The following is a 22,230-nucleotide window of genomic DNA, read 5'->3' as shown; positions in this document are numbered from 1 at the left end:
TCATTTTCAAAACTGAAATTAATAAAAACATATCTGAGGTCTTCTATGTCACAGGAGCGACTGACCAACCTGGCTTTAATAAGCACTAGCATAACCCGCGCTCTGCGCGACATGTTGGGGTGGGTGTGTTTGAGAAAGGAACTAATGCAGAGTATCAGTAGTAATTTTACTTTAATGCAGTAAGTGGAATACGATTTCACTGTTTCAGAACCATTTTATTTACTTTTTTTTTGTACCATGCACCTCATATGGTGTTTGAGATAATGTAAGCCGAATATCACGTTACTCGAGCGCAGAACAAAGTCGAAGATAGCGCGACACGAAACCACAAACTTGGAAATAATATATAAGATTGAAAAATAATTTCTCACAGCTGATGTAAAAAGTGAAGTAGTTCAGGTGTTTTGTGACAGGAGAAATCATTTGTGGAAAAGAACTTAATAAATTTGATTGATTTATATTAAAATGGAATAAAGCGTTTATTTCATGTTTCATCTGTGTTTATATATTCAAAATGTTTTCCTTTCTCAGTATATTAGGCCTTGAGTCTTTGGGGCATACAATCAAGATTTGCCCCGGGCATCACCAGACCTCTGCACGCCACTGGCAAGATGGTAGCTCAATTAAGGGAAGAGGACGCAACGAACAGGTTTACCTTCACACAAGGACATTTATTATAATAAAGCACGTATGCAATTAAACAAGGCAAAACACGTATGCAATTATACAAGCAACATAAGCACGACAAAAGAACTACAATCAGGTCAGGTCAGGTATGGGAGCATGTGCCAGAACAGCACGTCGCTGCGTCCAACTACAATCGTCTACTTATTATGTACAGTCATTTGCACTTAACATAAGTTCCCACTTAATAGACGGGCCCACGGACACACGTACACACACACACACACACACACAAACACACACACACACACACACACACCCAATAAATGGTGGCAGAGGCCTTTAATAACGGGCTCCAGCTCGGAGGACAGGTGAGCTGAAACCCAGAGCCTATCTCGAACCTCTCCACCTCGTGTGGTCTTCAAGTTGTTCGGACCCGAGCTCCAGCGAGAGCGAGCTGGATCCAATCGCCGTAAGCCGTGATCCTTCCCGAGCTTCCGCAAATCCTCCCGAGCTTCTCAACATGTGCTGGTGAGACGAGGCGCTTATCCTTCCCGTCGATGCGTCGCTTCCCCGAGGAACCACCTCCAAGAAGAGGTCGATGAGTCGCACCAAGCCGGGAACCAAACAGAGAACAAAGAGCTCCACGAACCAAGAAGAAGAAGCCACCACTCGCAGCTCGAGCTGAGCAACCGGCTTAACTTTCTTCCAAACAAGGCAGCTTGAGGCAAAAAGCTTTCAAAAGCCTCCTACCCTGACCAGAGTCAAGCAGGACCCGAAGCTCCGCTGAACAACTCCTCTGCAAAAGCAAAAAGCTTCCGAAGGCCTCAACCTTAACCCAAGCCAAACAGGACCCGAAGGTCTGCTGAGTGACTACTCTCTGTCAAAGCAAAACGCTTACTACTCCAATTCAGAAACGAACAAAGAAAGGATCTCTTCCTTATCCTCTTCCGCCCTTCCCCCGCTCCGGCGTGACTCATGAATCATGCCCTCGTGCTCCATCCCCCGCTCAACCACGGGTGGTGGGGAGTTGTTGACATCATGAATCATGGGACAGCAGGGTTCTTCTTCCTCTTCGCAGAAGAGGGGGGAGGGACGTCCCCATTGTTTCGTTTTCTAATTATTAAATCGATCCGCAGCGCATCTAATCGATTTCTAAACATTTAAACAATGGAAGGTGAGCTATATAGGGAACAAGCACTTATCGACAAAGCTGACAAAAGGAACGTGTATGTTGTGTGCCATCGAATTCCAAATTCGCAACAATATGCACACACTCTCAGTTCCTGGTTCTCTTGCTGTGATTCAACAAACCTTGAGAAGTAAATCACCAAAAGCTTTGGGTAATATGTCTTGTTTGTTTTCTTGTATATTAAAGTTCTGTGGTACCAATCATCTGCATATATATATATATATATATATATATATATATATATATATATATATATATATATATATATATATATATATATATATATATATATATATATATATATATATATATATATATATATACACACACACACATATCATCACCCTCACAACAAGAGTGCCTAAGCTTCATCAACAAATAAAATGACTTCGGCACTTTTGTTATGAGGGTGACAATGAGGTTATGAGGTTATGTATATATATATATATGTATATATATATATATATATATATATATATATATATATATATATATATATGTATATATATATATATATATATATATATATATATATATATATATATATATATATGTATATATATATATATATATATATATGTATATATATGTATATATATATATATATATATATATATATATATATATATATGTATATATATATATATATATATATATATATGTATATATATATAAAATATATATATATATATATATATATATATATATATATATATATATATATATATATATAATTCCAGCAGTGTGTGTGTGTGTGTGTGTGTGTGTGTGTGTGTGTGTGTGTGTGTGTGTGTGTGTGTGTGTGTGTGTGTGTGTGTGTGTGTGTCTGTCTGTCTGCGACCGCCGTTTCTCGACGACCGCCAGTCCGATCGGATTGAAACTTGCCAGGAATATTGCCGGGGCCCCGCAAATTTGCCTTTTCGAGGTTTGATATCGATCGGACGGGCGGTTCCCAAGTTACGGCCATTTATCTGTCGGCCAATGACAAGACACGGTGTTATGACGTCACGAATGATGTCACAATTAATATTTATTTGTTTATTTTTTGCACGATCGACGGTCCGATCTGACTGAAACTTGCCAGGAATATTGTCGGGGCCCCTCAGTGTGCTTTTCAAGGTTTGATATTAATCGGACGAGCGGTTCCCAAGTTACGGCCATTTATCTGTCGACCAATGACAGGACAACACACTTCTTCTTCGTTTGATATGAAGTCACAATTGACGCTGGGGACCTGAGTATGTTTCCCAAGTTATGGCCATTTATGATACGGTTGGTCCAATCTAATTGAAATAATGCCCCAATCCAGTCGTCGTTTACGCACCTTCGGGCCCGTCCCTACGGGCTAGCCCTACGGGCCGTACTAGTATATATATTCCAGCAATGTGTGTGTATCTGTGTGTGTCTGTGTGTGTGTCTGCGTGTGTGACTGTGACCGCTGTTTCTCGACAACCACTGGTCCGATCTAATTGAAGCTTGCCAGGTATATTGCTTGGGACCTGAGTATGTGTCTTTTCAAGGTTTGATATTAATCAGACAAGTGTTTCCCAAGTTATGGCTATTTATTTACCAAACCAATGACAAGACACGTTGCTGCGGCCATTTATTTAACAAACCAATGACAAGACCCGTTGCTGCGTAGGCGTGACTGCATAGGTCAGTGCGTGGCCACTACTTCCGGATAGTGATGACTTACTGTATTATCATAATTTCTCGATTTCTTATGCGCATTTATAGATAAACACAATGCCCCAATCCAGTCGTCGTTTGCAAGTGCGAAGGAACCGTTGTTTGAAACCGTTTTCAGTTGTTTGAAAGTTTTGTTGTTTTTTTTTGGTTTGCACGTATGGCCACGCACGTACGGGCAGGCGAGAGCGAAGGAACGGCCTGTGTGGTTGTCGTTTCTGGCTCGCGGTTTGAAAGTTTTTTTTTGCATGTACGGCCACGCACGTACGGCCACGCACGTATGGCCACCCACGTACGGGCACGCGAGAGCAATGGAACGGCCTGTGTGGTTGTTGTTTCTGGCTCGCGGTTTGAAAGTTTTTTTCTTTTATTTTATTGTTCTACGTACGGCCACGCATGTACGGCCATGCACGTATGGGCACGCGAGAGCGAAGGACCGGCCTGTGTGGTTGTCGTTTCTGGCTCGCGGTTTGAAAGTATATATATATATATATATATATATATATATATATATATATATATATATATATATATATATATATATATAATTGTTTTTTTTTGGGGGGGGGGTTTGCACGTACGGCCACGCATTTACGGGCATGCACATACGAGCACGCAAGAGTGAAGGAACGGCCTGTGTGGTTGTTGTTTCTGGCTCGCGGTTTGAAAGTTTTTTTTTTTATTTTATCGTCCACGTACGGCCACGCATGTACGGCCATGCACGTACGGGCACGCGAGAGCGAAGGACCGGCCTGTGTGGTTGTCGTTTCTGGCTCACGGTTTGAACGTTATTTTTTGTTTTTTTGCAGATACGGCCACGCACGTACGGGCACGTACTAGTATCTATAATTCCAGCAATCTGTGTGTGTGTGTGTGTGTGTGTGTGTGTGTGTGTGTGTGTGTGTGTGTGTGTGTGTGTGTGTGTGTGTGTGTGTGTGTCTGTGTGTCTGTGTGTGTGTGTGTGTGTGTGTGTGTGTGTCTGTGTCTGTGTCTGTGACCGCTGTTTCTCGACAACCACTGGTCCAATGTAATTGAAACTTGCCAGATATATTGCTGGGGACCTGAGTATGTGCCTTTTCAAGGTTTGATATTAATCGGACAAGTGCTTCCCAAGTTATGGCCACTTACTTACCAAATAAATGACAGGACACGTTTCTGTGGCCATTTATTTACCAAAGCAATGACAGGACACGTTGCTGCGTAGGCGTGGCCGATGGGGAAAGGGCGCCTTAGTTACCAATGACAGGACACATTGCTGTGGCCATTTATTTACCAAACCAATGACGGGACACGTTGCTGCGTAGGCGTGGCCGATGGGGAATAACTGAGGCCTTAGTTACCATGGTGTAGCAGTGGCAATGGTCAATAGCAGCGAATGTCATGGCTAGCAAAGACAGGGAGGTAAAGTTGATTTTAATTTGGATTTTAATTAACTCTGTGTGTGTATCACAGCAGTTGTTACTTCAATGCAAGCCATAATTCGTGGAATGCATGGAAACATTCCGTATGGGCACGCACTACTTCCGGATAGTGATGACTTACTGTATTCTAATAATTTCTCGATTTCTTATGCGCATTTATAGATAAACATAATGCCGTAATCCAGTCGTCGTTTACGAGAGCGAAGGAATGGCCTATGTGGTTGTTGTTTCTGGCACGCGGTTTGAAAGTTATTGTTTTTTTCTTGGTTTGCATGTACGGCCACGCACGTATGGCCATGCATGTATGGCCACACGTACGGCCACGCACTTACGGCCATGCACGTATGGGCACACGAGAGCGAAGGAATGGCCTGTGTAGTTGTTTCTGGCAGGCGGTTTGAAAGTTTTTTGTTTTTTTTTTTGCACGTACAGCCACGCAAGTTCGACCCCGTACTAGTATGTATATATGTATGTATGTATATATATATATATATATATATATATATATATATATATATATATATATATATATATACATACATATATATATATATATATATATATATATATATATACATATATATATATATATGTGAATGTATATTGTTGCGGGCCGGGGGGTCGGGTGAGAAGACCACTAGTTGGGGGAAGGTATGTCGGTTCCAACCAGACTCCCCGGAATTGTAGGCCGTCACACACGGATAATTCGGTGACGCGGCGGGTTGCTTAACCAACCGTGGATGCCAATAACTCAACCGCGTGACCTAGGGTCCTCCCGTCTATGGGTTAATCGGGTTACCGAATTAATCATGTGGTTTAATTACCGGGGAAACATGCCCTCGGTATGCCTTGTCCGAACCGGATCACTTTACCGGATCGGATGCAGCCGAGCGACACTACCAAGGACGTACCGGCTAAAAGGAACGGATCGTTGGGAATAAAGTCCCGGCTAAACTTGGATTCGGGCCATGCTGGATCAATGGGAGAAAACACAAAGATGAGCTGGGAACATTTCTAATGATAATTTATTAACAGTGGGCGAGGAAAAATATGTGGCACAGTGAAGATTTATTGGGGTGTGTTATGCAGGGATATAAAGAAGCGTGGTGTGACAATAAACAGGCATCTTACAAAAGTGGGCACATAGCAGACTTAACATGAAATTAACAATAATAATAATAACAAGGATCTTCTGCGGTCTTACTCAGGCAGACAGGCGCCAGCGCGCTCACACACACACACTCTCACACGCAGACACAGATCCCAATGAAGAGGGAGTTTTGCAACCAGGGGGGAGGAGAGGGGGGTTTGAGGCTATGATTTTAGTACATGTGCGCCCGAAAGCACGACGTACCACCAATACGTTTTGGGGGTGGGATGCTCCAGGGTGCGGTACCCGACAGTGGGTGCGTTGCCTCTGGCCCAAGCCGCATGTGTGGAGACTGTGCTTGTGAAGGAGGAGCTTGAGTGGAGAAGGGGTGGAGTCCAGAGGGTGAGGGTGGAACCGTGGGCGGGATCAGGTAGGCGGGTGGGGTCGAGGAGCAGGAGGTGGTGTCGACATGGGCAGAGATGAGGAGGCAGAGTCGACGAGCAGGAAACACAGACAAACCGGGCCAAAGGGACTGCCCCGACCTTTATAGGGCCCGCAGCTTGGGGGGAAGGGGCCATGCCGAATCCAAACGTCATCAACCGAATCGGGTGCTCCAATTGGCCCCAACCCTTCACGTGGCTCGCCAGCTTGGGCCGGAAACCGCCTCACTTCGTTTCCGCAAGGCCATCCAAAACAGTGGCAATAATGCGCTCCGAACCCACGAGAAGACCTGAATCACCCACACCGAAATTGGCACGCGAATCATCCTGCAAAAACCCCCGGGCGACCGGTCAAGGGTCCCACATGCCCGCTCAGACATTCGACTAGCGTCGATCAACGTGCTCATGCCACGCGCGCCAACGTGGCCCGCACTGTACATTCTCTGGCTCGATCGCAGCCTCGCTGGCCGCAGAGATGTGAAGACGTTCACCATCCGTGGAGAATCCACCGTTGCCAGCGAGGACCGAAGGTACATTGCCATGGATAAATCCATGCACGTTTCACGAGCGGCATACATGTCTGCTTTTGAGCACATTCCATACAGTGCGCGTGGTTCCACCATTACACATGTGGCCAGCGCTTGCATTCACACGACTCCACTAGCGTGTGCGCGGGGCGAACACCAACATGCGTTGGGTATTGAGGTTGAAACAATAACAAGCCGCTTCTACCCACACACTCAAATCCTGCCCAACATGGCGTGGAGTCAGCTTTATTGGCCTCTGTACGTGTTTCGTGCAGCATGGGCGTCATGCTGGCCGTATTTCCCGTGCCGTGAAAAACACCATTCGTGCAGCCTTTTAAGAGGTATTTATTTGCATGCCTTTCTAATGCAATCAGCAATTCTCCCCAGACCATCGGAAGCTCGAGTCGACAATCCCACATTGCCAAACACACATCACTTGCCGCACACGCCGGGTTTAGGGCTCGCCCGGTAACGAGAATCTCTGAGCAGCAGATCCCTCACAGCGGCGCCGCACGTGGCTGATTTACCTCAGGAATAATCAGAAAAGAAGAAGAGTGGGAACGAAATGAAGGAAAAAAATGATTTAAGCATCCCGAGCTGTTAGATCACAACGCACTCCCTTGTTGTCCCGCTAAACAAAAGAAAGGGGACTATCTACACGTATAATAATGGAATAACTGTCTTGGGATACCTCTCTGTTGGATGCATGCGGTTCCAAGAACTGCAGCAATATATGTGTATATATATATATATATATATATATATATATATATATATATATATATATATATATATATATATATATATATATATACATACATATATATATATATATATATATATATATATATATATATATATATATATATATATGTATTTATTTGTTGTTCGTCTTTCGGCTGCTCCCGTAAGGGGTTGCCACAGCGGATCATCCGTTATGATCCGCATACTGACTTGGCACAGGTTTTACGCCGGATGCCCTTCCTGACGCAACCCTGGTTGCCTCTTACGACACAGGGATAAGCATTGGGTTTCACCATGATTCTGGGCTGCCCTACACCCTCTCATCGCGCGGCCCAGTGCAGCGGTCCCGTCTTCAAGCGATCTTCCAACCTAAGCCTCCGAGTAGCCGGATTACAGGCGCACGCCACTACGCCCGGTTTTATAAATATATATATTATATATATATATATATATATATATATATATATATATATATATATATATATATATATATATATATATATATACTGTATATATGTATATGTGTATATATATGTATATAATATAAATAAATATATACACGCATACATGCATACCCACATACACTGTACTAGCGGGGTGTGCTTACACATTGTGTAAGCATAAGAACCGCGTGCTTCCCCATTGTCATGAGATGCTCACCTGCATTTCATTATTCATTAATTTTTTTCATTTATTTCTATTTTATTTTACGGATGCTTTCCGATGGTTCTGTGATTTTTTTCCTGGTGTATTGGCTTCAATGTCCATAGGCATACAAAATTACCGTGCTTCCCAGTGTTTTGGGTTGATCACCTGCATTTGATTTTTCTCTTTTTTTTTCATTTATGGATGTTGTCTGAAGATTCTGTGATTTTTTTTTTCCCAGTGTGCCTGCTTCGATTTCCATCGGCATGCAATATTTCAGCTTTCTACATCACCCGGAACTGGAAGGTACCGATCTTTAATATCAGTCAGTGAGTCAGTGGTTCGAAAGATATATATATATATATATATATATATATATATATATATATATATATATATATATATATATATATATATATATATATATATATATATATATATTGTTACGGCTGTGGAAATTCACAGAACACCATAAAGGTTCCTTCGATCAGTTATCCCGGTAAGTGAGTGTTCAAATAGGTTTCCCCACTGTTGTTTAGAGGGAATTTCTTCGTATTCACCGGGCTGTGACCCTTTGAGGTAGGTTTTTCTTTTTCTATCGTTATTTTGAACCAACCACATCTCCACCACCATTACAACAACCAACATCGCTCCTCTTAACCACAACACCAACAACAACCACGCCATCCTCACCACTCCGCCAGCAACCGTCAACATCTCCACGCCACAAACATCGCCTCACCTTCGTCTCCGAAACCACGCCATCTTTGCACCAGCCACGGCGAGTCCCCAGCGAACAGCGTCGCTGCAAACTGACGCGGGAGGTTTAGTTCTAAGCGCAAGTCTGGTGATTTCTACCACGTCCGCTCTGTGTGGAAGCTTCGCTCTCGGAGAATCGGATCCAGAGGGCCGGTGATTTCTACCACGTCCGCTTTCCGAGCAGAGGTCAGAGGTGAGAGGGCGGAGATCAGATCTCGTCTCACCAGCCCTATAAAAGGCCGCGCAGAGCGCCAGTTCAACGAGTCAAGTCAGGTCTGGAGAGTGGCAGTCTGGAGGGGTCGGAGAGCTGATTGGAGCCCGAAGTCTGGAGAGAGTCTGTCAGGGAAAGCCAAGGAGCTGCGTGGAGACCACAGCCGGGGAGAGCTTGCCAGCGCCAAGGCAGTCTGAGGTGATTGGACCACGGCGCAGTTCTTACATTGCTGAGGAACGGACGGGGTCTTAGAGCATTCGACTCTTATAGAGCATCAACTCTTATAGAGCATCCTCTTATAGAGCATCAACTCTGACAGAGCACTAAAAGACCCGTTCGATCCTCTCAACCACGTTGCCGGCCGGGGCCCGGATCACCTCGCCTTGGCAAGGCCGCAATCAGGCGCGGCTGTCCTAGCGGCCGTGGGAAACAGACGTCGTGACCTGCCCATCGTCGCAAGGCCACAATCAGGCGCGGCTGTCCTAGTGGCCGTGGGAAACAGACGTCACGACCTGCCCATCGTCGCAAGGCCACAATCAGGCGCGGCTGTCCTAGTGGCCGTGGGAAACAGACGTCACGACCTGCCCATCGTCACAAGGCCACAATCAGGCGCCACTGTCCTAGCGGCCGTGGGAAACAGACGTCGCGACCTGCCCATCGTCGCAAGGCCAGAGTCAGGCGCGGCTGTCCTTGTGGCCGTGGGAAACAGACGTCACGACCTGCCCATCGTCGCAAGGCCACAATCAGGCGCGGCTGTCCTAGTGGCCGTGGGAAACAGACGTCACGACCTGCCCATCGTCGCAAGGCCACAATCAGGCGCGGCTGTCCTGGCGGCCATGGGGAACAGACGTCGCGACCTGCCCATCGTCGCAAGGCCAGAGTCAGGCGCGGCTGTCCTTGTGGCCGTGGGAAACAGACGTCACGACCTGCCCATCGTCGCAAGGCCACAATCAGGCGCGGCTGTCCTGGCGGCCATGGGGAACAGACGTCGCGACCTGCCCATCGTCGCACCACGAGGGTGCAGGTAACCCGCATCGGTCTCGTGGGCTCATTCGGTCAACCAAAGCTCACGCAATATAAAGGTCCACGGACCCTGTCTGCCACTCTCGTCTCTGAGAGTGGCTTTTTCCTTTTCTTTTGAGTGAATCTTGTGGCGCTGAGTTTGACAAGTAAAAACTATTAAGTGACTGTACATTAATAATAACCATATTCGGTCGTAGTGCTTCCCTTGCTTTTGTTTGCCTGCATGATTGACTGTATATGTGTACGTGTAAAATAAATGTGCTTTGTTCAAATGTACTCCGTTCGTCGCGTCCTCCTTTCCCCACATTGAAATGCCATCTTGCATCGCAGAATAATTAGTGGGGTTTTAAATACCTGGTAAATAGAATCGGAACCGGCGAGGTCGGACGATAATACCCGCTCGGTTATCACTGCAGAACGGAACGGACCGCTCAAGCGGTTCGTGTCCCAAGCCGACCTGCGCCGAGGTACGGTCTCCCGGTTAGGTATCCGCACGGGTACTTAGGTATATCAAGATTCGGTGATTGACCCTATCCTGCACGGGTAGAAAATTGGCTTGGCCGTGGTGGGGTTGAAGACCCACCCGTGACAGGGTTCCGGCGTTGCTCCGGAAGGTCACGACTGAATTGTCCGTCCGGTGGGCGAGCTGCTACTATTGGTGGAAAGCGGCAGTTCGCACGCCGGCGGGCGCGAATTCGTAAATATATATATATATATATATATATATATATATATATATATATATATATATATATATATATATATATATATGTATATGCGAGCAAATACCACCTGTTGCTTCACTGACGGGAATATTGAGAGAGGGGTAGGGGAGACAGACAGGGGGAGGGGAGAGAGTGAGGAGGTGGAGGGAGAAAGGGAGGGAGAGTGAGGAGGGAGAGTGAGAAGGAAGGGGAAGCGAGGAGAGGGGAGCGAGGAGGGTGAGAGCGTGAGCAGGAGTGGGGTAAGAGAAGGCAGCGTGAGGTGAGAGGAAGGGAAGGCAGACGTGTAGTGGAGCGACAATTACGATTTACATCTCTTATCACTATTCTGCTGCATCAAATATCAGTGAAGATGGAAACAAAATAATGTCTAAAATCCATTTTCTACTGGTCATACAGCAAATATTGCCTGGAGACAAACACCACCCAGACATGTCCGGAGACAAACTCCCGTCCAGTCATAAACACCGCCAAGACAGGTCTGGAGATCAATACCGTCTGGACATGTCCAGAGATAAACACCACCCAGACATAATCACCATCCAGAAATAACCACCATCAGGATACCTTCAGAGATAACCACCATCCGGATATGTGCAGAGATAACCACCATCTGGATACATCCAGAGACAAGGACAGATAGCGAGAAAGAGAGAGAGGGAGAGAGATAGAGAGATAGAGAGATAGAGAGATAGAGAGATAGAGAGATAGAGAGATAGAGAGATAGAGAGAGAGAGAGAGAGAGAGAGAGAGAGAGAGAGAGAGAGAGAGAGAGAGAGAGAGAGAGAGAGAGAGAGAGAGAGAGAGAGAGAGAGAGAGAGAGAGAGAGAGAGAGAGAGAGAGAGAGAGAGAGAGTGAGAGAGTGGGAGGAGTGTGCTGCACTTTATTAGTAGGGGGTACAGCGAGTATGGAACAAAGAAAGAGAGGGTGGGGGTAGGGGAGGTATCAGAAAGAATATGTTATGCTTTATAAACAACACACACACACACACACACACACACACACACACACACACACACACACACACACACACACACACACACACACACACACACACACACACACATACACACACACACACACACGATATGTATTAGTGATTGGCTGATATCGACAATTATTCCGTAATCGACTGATTAGAGTCAGTGTGATTAATTATTGATGACAGTACGTCGTGTTTACAACAGAAAAACCTTGAATTGGTTTCACCCTTGTTTTCGGGGAATATCACTAAACAGATTTTAAAAACAACTTTGCATGATAAACGTTTCGAAGAGATTTGCTTTCAATCGTCATGTGACGGGTGGAAAAAATTTGGTTCTGTCATTCAGAAAACATGTTAATGTGGCAAACGGTTTGGGAATCGGGTGTTCAAATGTATTTTGTTTTGAAACTCACAAAGAGAAACATATAACTTCCTTTTGTAAATCGCACCTGATTCATATCGAATATCCAAATGCTTTGGAACCAGTCATGAGGAGAAAGGAAAATGTGGTTGCTCGTCCGCCCACATGTACCTCTACCTTGTAGCAACTGCCGACTGTACATCCCGATTGGGACACGAACTATACCGCTCTCAACTGGACAGAGCTTGTCAAGTGGCTTAAGCACTCCAATTAAATGGTTGATAAGGAATGACTGGCTTGGCAAGCAATAGCAAGCTGATTGGTCATGGAAACGTAGTAAACCACAGATTTCTTAACATTTTCAGATTTCACACCCGATTATGAGTTATTTAATCCACGTGATCCAATCCTCAAAGCCGAAATAATATTTTGATGATGTAATTTCATTAGTCCGTGAGAGTAGATAATGGAAAATCGCATCATATAATGCATGAAATTGTTCCAAGGTCCTAATTTGAAAACTATAGCACTTATAAGAGCGGTGTATGCAGCGATCATATGTAGATAAGGCATTCGATGATATGAGTGAGGAAAGTGAAGAAAACATTATGAATGCTTTATCATTGATAAACCGTTGCAGCCTGTTATAACTTCAGCATTGTTGAGCAGGCTGAACAAAATGGTGAATTAAGACCCCAGCGAGGGAAAGCGAGGTGACCGAGGAAGCATGGGGGTGTCCAAGTATGTGCCTGATTAAGGATATAATTGAATAAGGCCGTTAATTATCTTCAAAATGGGTGTTTTAATTAACCCAAGCACCCAATTTACTCTCATGCACTCCCTTGGAGTTTTATTCATATGCATGCAAAGTTTCAGACTGCCAGGTTTCATTGTTTTTTGAGTTATGGAGGAGAGACACACACACATTTATTATTATAGATTTATACTCGCAAAGTACCCACCCATGGGCGGGTACAGTTATCTGTTGAATGGCGTTGGTCCCGTCTCGATCGGATGAAATTGACGTTATCCGGTGACCTTGACCCCATGACCTTTGACCTTGACTTGATCCCCTTATGTCTGTTCCCAAGGATCACATATGCCAAGTTTCATCTCATTCTATCCAACGGTTTGGCCGTCTATAAAGGACAAACAAGCATGAAAAATTGACGTTTTAGTCAATTTATGACATCATAACTCGAAAACCGGAAGTCGGAAGTGAATGTCCTCAATCAACTGTGTCATTTAATTTTGATTATCTGTCGAATGGCGTTGGTCCCGTCTCGATCGGATGAAATTTAGAAATTAAAGTTACCCAGTGACCTTGACCCCTTGACCCCGTGACCTTTGACCTTGAACTTGACCCCCCCATGTCCGTTATCATGTCCCAAGGATCACTCATGCCAAATTTCATCTCATACCATCCAACGGTTTGGCCGCCTATAAAGGACGAACAAACACACACACATACATACATACAAAGATATTCTATTTTTTGTATAGTAGATGTCCTTCACCAACTCCACCTCCAACATTCTGGCTGGAATTTTTTTTTTTTTTGTGTACACACTTTGCCATCATCGCTACTGACATACTACCTTGAAGTATTTATTTATATGTGTCTCTTTTACCTTTCCACAAAATATATTTATTTTTCTATTTAATTACCATAGTTATTTCATGTAAAATCTACACATTCCATCTTTAAGGTGAGATTATAGGGGCTGTGTTCTCAATAAAGCACATGACTTGCATTCTTGAAATTTTTAACATGAGGTTCCTCATGTACCTACTTTGGATACAGGGACTGAATGCAAGTTTTGCCTTATTAGTTCCTAAGTGTTTATTTTTCTGAAAAAAAAAGGGTTTCACAAATGAATGTGAAATATGTTTATGCCTGTTTTTAATGTCATTGTCAGGATAGTAAAACCTTTGATTCACTCAAATGTATTTGTCATAAAACGTGAAATTAAGGCTCATTAAAACATGATTGTCATACTTGAGTGACCATTCAGATTTCTGGAATTTCCACAATGATGTAATCCAAGCATTTTCTCCTGTAACCCAAGCAGAAGTGTTACATTCTGTCCTTCGTTTGACCGAGAACCAGAGGAGAAGTCCATGGGTTGTAGACTGTTTGATGATGCCCTGCTGACATAGTTTGTTGATCTGATGTTGTGTTTGATGAAGTTTGTCCGGCTATTGTTATGTGAATGTGTGCTGAATATGTCAGTGAATTCTTTCAGAAGGCTCCTGAGTTGAGTCTTTTCTTAGGAGGTCAAACATGTGCTGTCAATATTCACCAAGGGCTTTGTCCTTTGTTTCTCATGGCGAGTGAGATGGTGGCATACACAATTTCAAATTATTCATGCTGATGGATGGTGATAGAGTACAACTGGCCAAGGTTATGAACTTTGGGAAGATACACAGTTTGTGGGGATGGATTGATCGTCAGCACTGCTGCTAAGCCATTATGAACTCTGGCTTGTATCCTGGCCACAACTAGACCTGTAGCATCACCTTTTCATGGTTCAAGGAGGTGCTTATACTCCGAATTGAAAGGATTGTGCACCATGCATCCACTTTGCATCCATGCATCCCCCCTCCCCCTTTCCAGCTTTCTGCAGGGTGCACATGGTCCACCGTCAAACCCTCTTCTGGTGAAACCACATAAATCCAGACTCACCTAGTGCTCACCTCTACTGATTATTCCTCATTTTTCCCGACTGTGTAACCAATTTCCACATTCCCTTCAATCTCATTCTTCTCCCCAGCTCTTCTAATCAGCTGTACACCACCATCTCAGATCGTCCCCAATCTAAAACCATGATCTCTTCCACCTTCGCTAACCCCCCTCGCACCCTCATCCTCCTCCTTCCAAATTTCCACTCTTCCCTCCTGAGTGTTTCCTTCTGTATCCAACTTGTCCACCCCATACGTCCTCTCCTGTCCCCCATTCCTCTCCTCACCCATTGTTTATCCAAGTCTCCCTCTATCTTGGCCTTCAACTCTGATGTTGGTGTTTCCCTCCTCTCTTTACTGTTCCTTGTGGCCTGTTGTGTCATGATTCATTCAGTGTACTAATACAAGCTCTTCCATGAGCTTTGACTATGTATACAAAAAAGTGTCACAGCATGTGTCAGCAAGGATCACGAGGTAGTTCTTCCTGTTGGTAGCTTATACGTAAAATGTCATAGCCCCCGTTGTTTTAGTAATTTCGCTGCATGGAGTTGAAGGCCTCGCCCATATTTTGTTTTCAACCAAAATGGCCGCCAGTCTACCAGTTGGCCATCTTTGATCAGATTGCAAAATATAGCGACGTACACATGTATGCCGTCATGTACTGTGATTTTCCCAGGTTTAAACCATATCGGACCATGCAAGCCTGAGAAATGGTTGGGAACACGTTTAAGTAACAAAATGGCCACCAGTCGGCCATCTTGAATCTGATCTCGAAAAACAATGACTTGCATATGTAATCCATCATTCCTTATCTTTGTGCTAAGTTTGAGCAAAATTGTTAAATGCATGTCCGAGAAATTGTTGAGGACGTGTTCAACATTGGGTTTTTAACAACTAAAATGGTCACCAGTCAGCCATCTTCGATCACATCGTAAAACAAAATTATGTGCAATGTATACCATCCTGTAATGTCTTTCTGCCAAGTTTGAACGAAATTGGTGCATACATGTCCGAGATATGGTTGCGGACCGACGGACGAGACCCAATCCATGAGCCCATTTTGAACTAAGTCCAATGGGAATTCATAATCCCCACAGTGAGCGTTACTGCCACAAACATCATTCGAAACCTGTCACATTTTCAGTGCTTTTGGTCTGCAGGAGCACCTTGTGACCGAGAGTGGCAGCCAATTTACCAGTGCCGACTTCCAGGAGTTTCTCATGGCTAGTGACATTAAACATACCATGACTGTCCCACAGGGCACCCTGTAACCAACTGTTTGGCAGAAAGATATGTCGGTCATTTTAAGAAGAGAAATAACCAAAATAGAAGATGTTGGAGAGCCCTTACCAACCAAGCCGGACTATCAATGAACAGACAACCTGTAACACGATTCAGTGTGCTCAGAGTTTCCCAAACAAAACAGAAATTAAAAATGTTCTTCGATAACCTTCAACATGCCCTAAAGTTCCATGAAGGTCAACTCTTGTTCACCCGAATTTTGGAAAATGTCCACGCTGGGTTCCTTGGACTATTATTCGGGTCATTAGTCCAATGAGCTATGACGTGGAAGTGAGTGGCTTTGTGTAGAAGAGAGCTGAAGAGCAACCATGTCCATGGTATGTGATTATACTCCTTCATATTCGCACAACCTTATAGCATGATAGGCTTGCCAGACTCGTCAGACTAGTTACCGCCATCCCTTTTGGGTTCTCTGTCTCCAACTAGTACTGCTGGTAGCGGAGGACAGGCGATACCTCATCAGATAAAACCATCTGTTGAACAAACTGTTCCCCTAGATATGCATCTTGGTGAAAAGATGCCCTCTCCATCATCGGAAGAAGCACCTCATCTGGGCCAGGAGATTTCCTGTGCGAGAAAGGACGACAACTCACAAACTAATTAATCAGTGTTGAATCTGTGTATATGACAGAAAACTGTTAAATGACAAATTGTCTCTCCGGTCTCCTATAATATATAATATCATACAAATACTAATACTGCAACTAATCCGCTTGCCCAGATAAGGGTCGTAACAGACACCCTTGGGTGTTGACCCTTTTTTCACTCCGTGCCCTTGGGACAGGGGAAACTCGAGGTCAAGGCAGGAATTTGGAATTTGGCCATGGTGCAGGCATGGCAGCTCGTTTTCTCTTTGCCAAGGCCACCATGTGATCTCTATAACGTCCACCAACTAATACCAGTAGATGGGACCCCGGTTTAAGGTCTGTCTGAGGGACGGCACACACGCATTGATGAATCACCTTGCCTGTGAAACACCAGGATGAGATTTTATAGCTTGGTCGACATTCAAACCAGGCTTGATAGCCTGGAGGCGAGTGTGCATACCTCTAGGCCACCCTGCGAGTCATCATGCAACTGAATTAATTTTATACAGACTAAATGATAAACTTTATAGTCATGAACTCTAGTATGCATGATGTGATTCTTACTTGGAAAGTCTTTTAAAGACTGCATTGTAGACAAGCTCTAAGGAAAACAAGGAGAAAAAGACATAAAATGTCATATCCCCCGTGGTTTGCGTAATTTTGCTGTGCAGAGTTAAAGGCTGCGGAGTCAAAGGGCGAGCCCATATTTACAAGATTTATGTGCATGTGCAACTGACTTCAGTGGTCATGTGATATACAAGGACCTTTGTGACATGTGACATTTGTCAATTTGAATAAAATCGACCATGCATGTACAGGAAATGGTTGGGACACTTTTAAGTAACAAAATGGCCGCCAGTCAGACATCTTCCCAGGTCAAAAAACCAGTAAAGACCAGTAGCTTACTGGTCAACTGGTACCAGTTGAAAACCAGTAGCCAACTGGTACCAGTAAAGCCAGTTGGTTTCTTACTGGTTTTAATATGGAAATTGGAATAGAGTGATATATTACCAGTTGAAATACAATTGTATTTAACTAACTGGTATCAACTGGGACCAGTACATTGTAACTGGTATCAACTGGGAGACCAGTACATTGCAACTGGTATCAACTGGGACCAGTACATCGCAACTGGTATCAACTGGAACCAGTAAGACTTTAACTGGTACAAATATGAGCTACTGGTTTTTTCAACTGGGAAATTGGAATTCTGACTGAATTTAACTGGTACCAGTTGAAACCAATAGAGACCAGTTAAAGACCAATTAGAACCAATAGAGACCAGTTGAAAATGTGTACTGGTTTTAACTGGTTTTTCGACCTGGGTTGTATCCTATCTCAAAAACAATGACATAAATATATAAGCCATCATTCATTATCTGGGTGCCAAGTTTGAACACGACCAGTAAATGCATGTACGTTTAATATAGCACTTACAAAACGATATATACAATGATTTGTAGATATGATGAACAGGCATTCGGTAATAAGAGTGACGAAAGTGAAGGAAAAAAAACTTTCTCGTGAAGAAATCGTTGCGGCCTGTTCCAAGTCAAGGCATAGTTGAGAAGGCTAAAAAAACGTGGTGGCTTAAGACCTCAGCCAAGTTACTTAGGATATGCCTTAAAACCCCAGAGAGTGAGGTGGCTGAGGATGATGCCTGATAAAGGATATAATTAAATAAGGCAGTCAATTATCCTCAAAAGGGGTGTTTCAATTAACTTCTCTCCATGCTCTGAATTCGCCTTCATTGCATCCATCAAGAATTGTGTTAAATCGTATCTCTGACCTAAAACTTTTAAAAACCACAGTTTGCCATGGATGCTCGCTTTCCATCAAACATTCTTTTTTTCCAACTTCAGTGCCAACTCACCCCCCTCACCCCTCACTCTCACTCTCAAAGCAACCATCCCACTCTTCTCCCTCCAAGCCTCCCTCTCACCTCTCTCAAAAACTCCCCCCTCACCTTTCTCCCACCTTTCATCCCCCTCACTCTTCCTTCTCAAAGTTGCCCCCCTCTCATCCACCAACCTGCCTCCCTCCACTGCCCTCTCACCTCCATCTCTTCACGCCGCCTCCGCAAATCCTCAACTGCCTTCTACCTTGTCTCTTGTCCCCCCTCACCCCCAGCACCACAGAGCCTCTACTCCTCATTCGGCCCCCTCCCCTCGCTGTTCTGCAATACCCCACACTCCTTCAGCAACCCTCCTTACCTGCCCCCTCGTCCCTTGTCCTACCCTCCCCCTCCCCCTCCACCTCCTGCACCCAAAGCCTCCTCCCCTTCCTCTTCATTAAAAGTGTGGACCTCAAATATCCGGGGCCTTCGCTCAAACCTTTCAGATCTTTCCATACAGGTTGCCACTGACAAACCAGACATTATCTGCCTAACAGAAACTTTCCTCTCCCAAGACGTGTCTGACTCCCAAGTATCTCTCCCTGGCTACTCCCTCTTACGGTATGACAGACCTGAGCCTCGTCCTGATGGAGGTGTTGCTCTCTTCATCAAAGACTCTATTCCTCACTCTCCATGCACTGCTCTCACTCCCCCACACCCCCAGGAATACCTCTGGCTTCGGCTTCCCCTCCACTCCCACCTCATGTTTATATGTGTACTGTACCGTCCACCGAACAGTGATGACTCCATCTACACCTCACTATCCGAAAACATGGACCATCTTCTATCTTCTCATCCAAACTCTCTCTTCCTCTTATGTGGTGACTTCAATTGTCATCACGCCAGTTGGCTAGGTGTGGGTACCTCTCTCACCTGCCATGGCACCTCAGCAAAAGCTTTCTGCGACTCATTCTGACTGACTCAATCGGTCAACTTCCCGACCCGGATCTCAACCAATGGTACTCCATCTCTTCTGGATCTGGTTTTGACAAATTTCCCTGACAATATCTGCTGCTCTTCCTTCGCTCCAATTGGTTCTTCTGACCACGTCCTTGTCAAAGTGGACATCTCTCTGGCTGTTATCAGAGAACCACCTCACCGCCGTCGAGTCTGGCATTTCACTCAAGCCGACTGGCAGGGTCTCCGAGCAGCCATCAAACTTACAGACTGGTCTCCTATCACTACTTTCTCAAACATCAACTCATCCTGGGAATTCTTTCAAAGAAACTTGCTCTCCCTCATGCACAGATTTATCCCCTCTCGTGTTCAGTTGTCTTACCCTTCCTCCCGCCCTTGGTTTACTGAAGCTTGTGGCGAGGCAGTTGTCCTGAAACAACTTGCCTTTGCCTCATGGAAAGCAAACCCAACTGAGGGCAATCTCAGTTCTTTCCACAAAGCTCGGAACAAGTGTGTATCTACCCTCAGGAGAGCCAGAAAACAACATCTTTCTCATCTCAAGTCTGAACTCTCAAACCTCTCTCCCTCCTCAAAATCCTGGTGGCATTTAATCAAATCTGTTTCTGGTGTATGTTCCCCCTCCATCCCCTCCCTTACCTCAAATGGCCGCACTGCTGATTCCACACGTGATAAAGCTGAATGTCTAAACTCGGTGTTTGCAGCTAAATCTTGTGTCCTAAACCCATCACTATCTCTACCCACTTTACCCAGTCGCACCCAACTGTCCCTGGACTCTGTATCCTTTTCTCCTGACAAGGTGGAGAGCTTGCTTTCAAACCTCGAGTCAGATTCTGCAACCGGTCCAGACGGCATCAGCCCACGTGTCCTCAAAGCCTGCTCTTCTGCTCTTGCTCACCCTCTCTCTGTTCTATTCACCCTCTCATTTTCCCAAGGTCATCTGCCATCTGCTTGGAAATCTGCTAACATCACTGCCCTGCATAAAAAGGTGCAAAAACAGATCCCTATAACTACAGACCAATCAGCCTTCTCCCAATCATCAGCAAGGTGATGGAATCCATCATCGCCTCAGATATGAAATCCTTCCTCTTCTCCAATGGCTTGATTTCCAATCATCAATTTGGTTTCAGACCAGGTCACTCTACCCTGGATATGCTGCTTCTACTCTCCCATCAATGGATGGAGGTCCTCAATGCCAGACAGGAAATCCGAGCCGTATCCCTGGACATATCACGTGCTTTTGACACAGTCTGGCACCCTGCCCTACTCACCAAACTCTCTTCCCATGGTATTCAAGGCCATCTCCACTCATGGCTCGCAGACTTCCTCTCCTGTCGCAGTCAACGTGTGGCCCTAAATGGAGTTCTTTCATCCCCTCTTCCTGTGCAGGCTGGAGTTCCTCAAGGTAGCGTTCTGGGCCCTGTTCTTTTTCTGGTTTTTATCAATGATCTCTCGGACTCTCTGGAAAATCCTCTATTTCTCTTTGCCGACGACTCCACCCTCTGCCGTACCATCTGTCATCCCTCAGACCGGCAAGCAGCAGCTTCTTCACTCACTGCAGATCTGGATAAAATCACAAACTGGTCCAACATGTGGAACATGTCTTTCAATCCAGACAAATCTCACACTCTCACTTTGTCTCTTCGAAAGGACCGTTTACAAAACCCCCCCATCCACTTTCTCAACAATCCTCTGGAAGAAGTCTTTTCTTTCAAGCTTCTAGGTCTCACTATCTTCCATGACCTTTCCTGGGAAAGTCACATTTCCAACCTCGCCTCAAAAGCCAGTCGCCGACTGGGAATCCTCCGTCGTGCCAAGTCCTTCCTCGGCCCTCTTGAGCTCCTGACCACTTACAAAGCTTTTGTCCATGGCCTGATGGAGTACTGCTCTCCCCTCTGGGCTGGTGCTCCTGCCTCCCACCTTTCTCGGCTTAACACTGTCGAAACCAGGGCATTTAAGATCATCGGCATCTCCCGCAATGAAGCTGAGTCTTTGGGCCTCTCACTCAATCACCGCAGGTTGGTCGGTGGTCTTTCTGTCTTCTACCGACTCCTCTCCAGCCTTGCCCCCCCTGCTCTCTCTGCGATTTGTCCCCACCACATTTCCACAGGGCGCTCAAGGTCCGCCAACAACCCCCTTCTGGTAAAACTACCAAAATCACGAATCACTGCTCATCTTCACTCTTTCATTCCTCTTTTTTCCCGCCTTTGGAATAAACTTCCTCACTCTATTCTTTCCCTTTCTTCCCTCCAGGCTTTCAAAACAGCTGTTCACCACCACCTCTTATCTTCCCCCATCCAAATCCTCGATCTTTTCTACCCCCGATAATCCGCCCAAGCCCACTTCCTTCATTTCTCCTGCTTTCCTTCCTGAAAGTCCCTGTAATGTCCATCTTCTCTTCGCCATGTTCCCCGTCCCAT

This window comes from Eptatretus burgeri, chromosome 8, assembly GCF_056783735.1.
Source record: "Eptatretus burgeri isolate ZD-2024b chromosome 8, Ebu_testis_v1, whole genome shotgun sequence".
Classification (NCBI taxonomy): Eukaryota; Metazoa; Chordata; class Myxini; order Myxiniformes; family Myxinidae; genus Eptatretus; species Eptatretus burgeri.
This window is presented reverse-complemented; position numbering follows the sequence as displayed.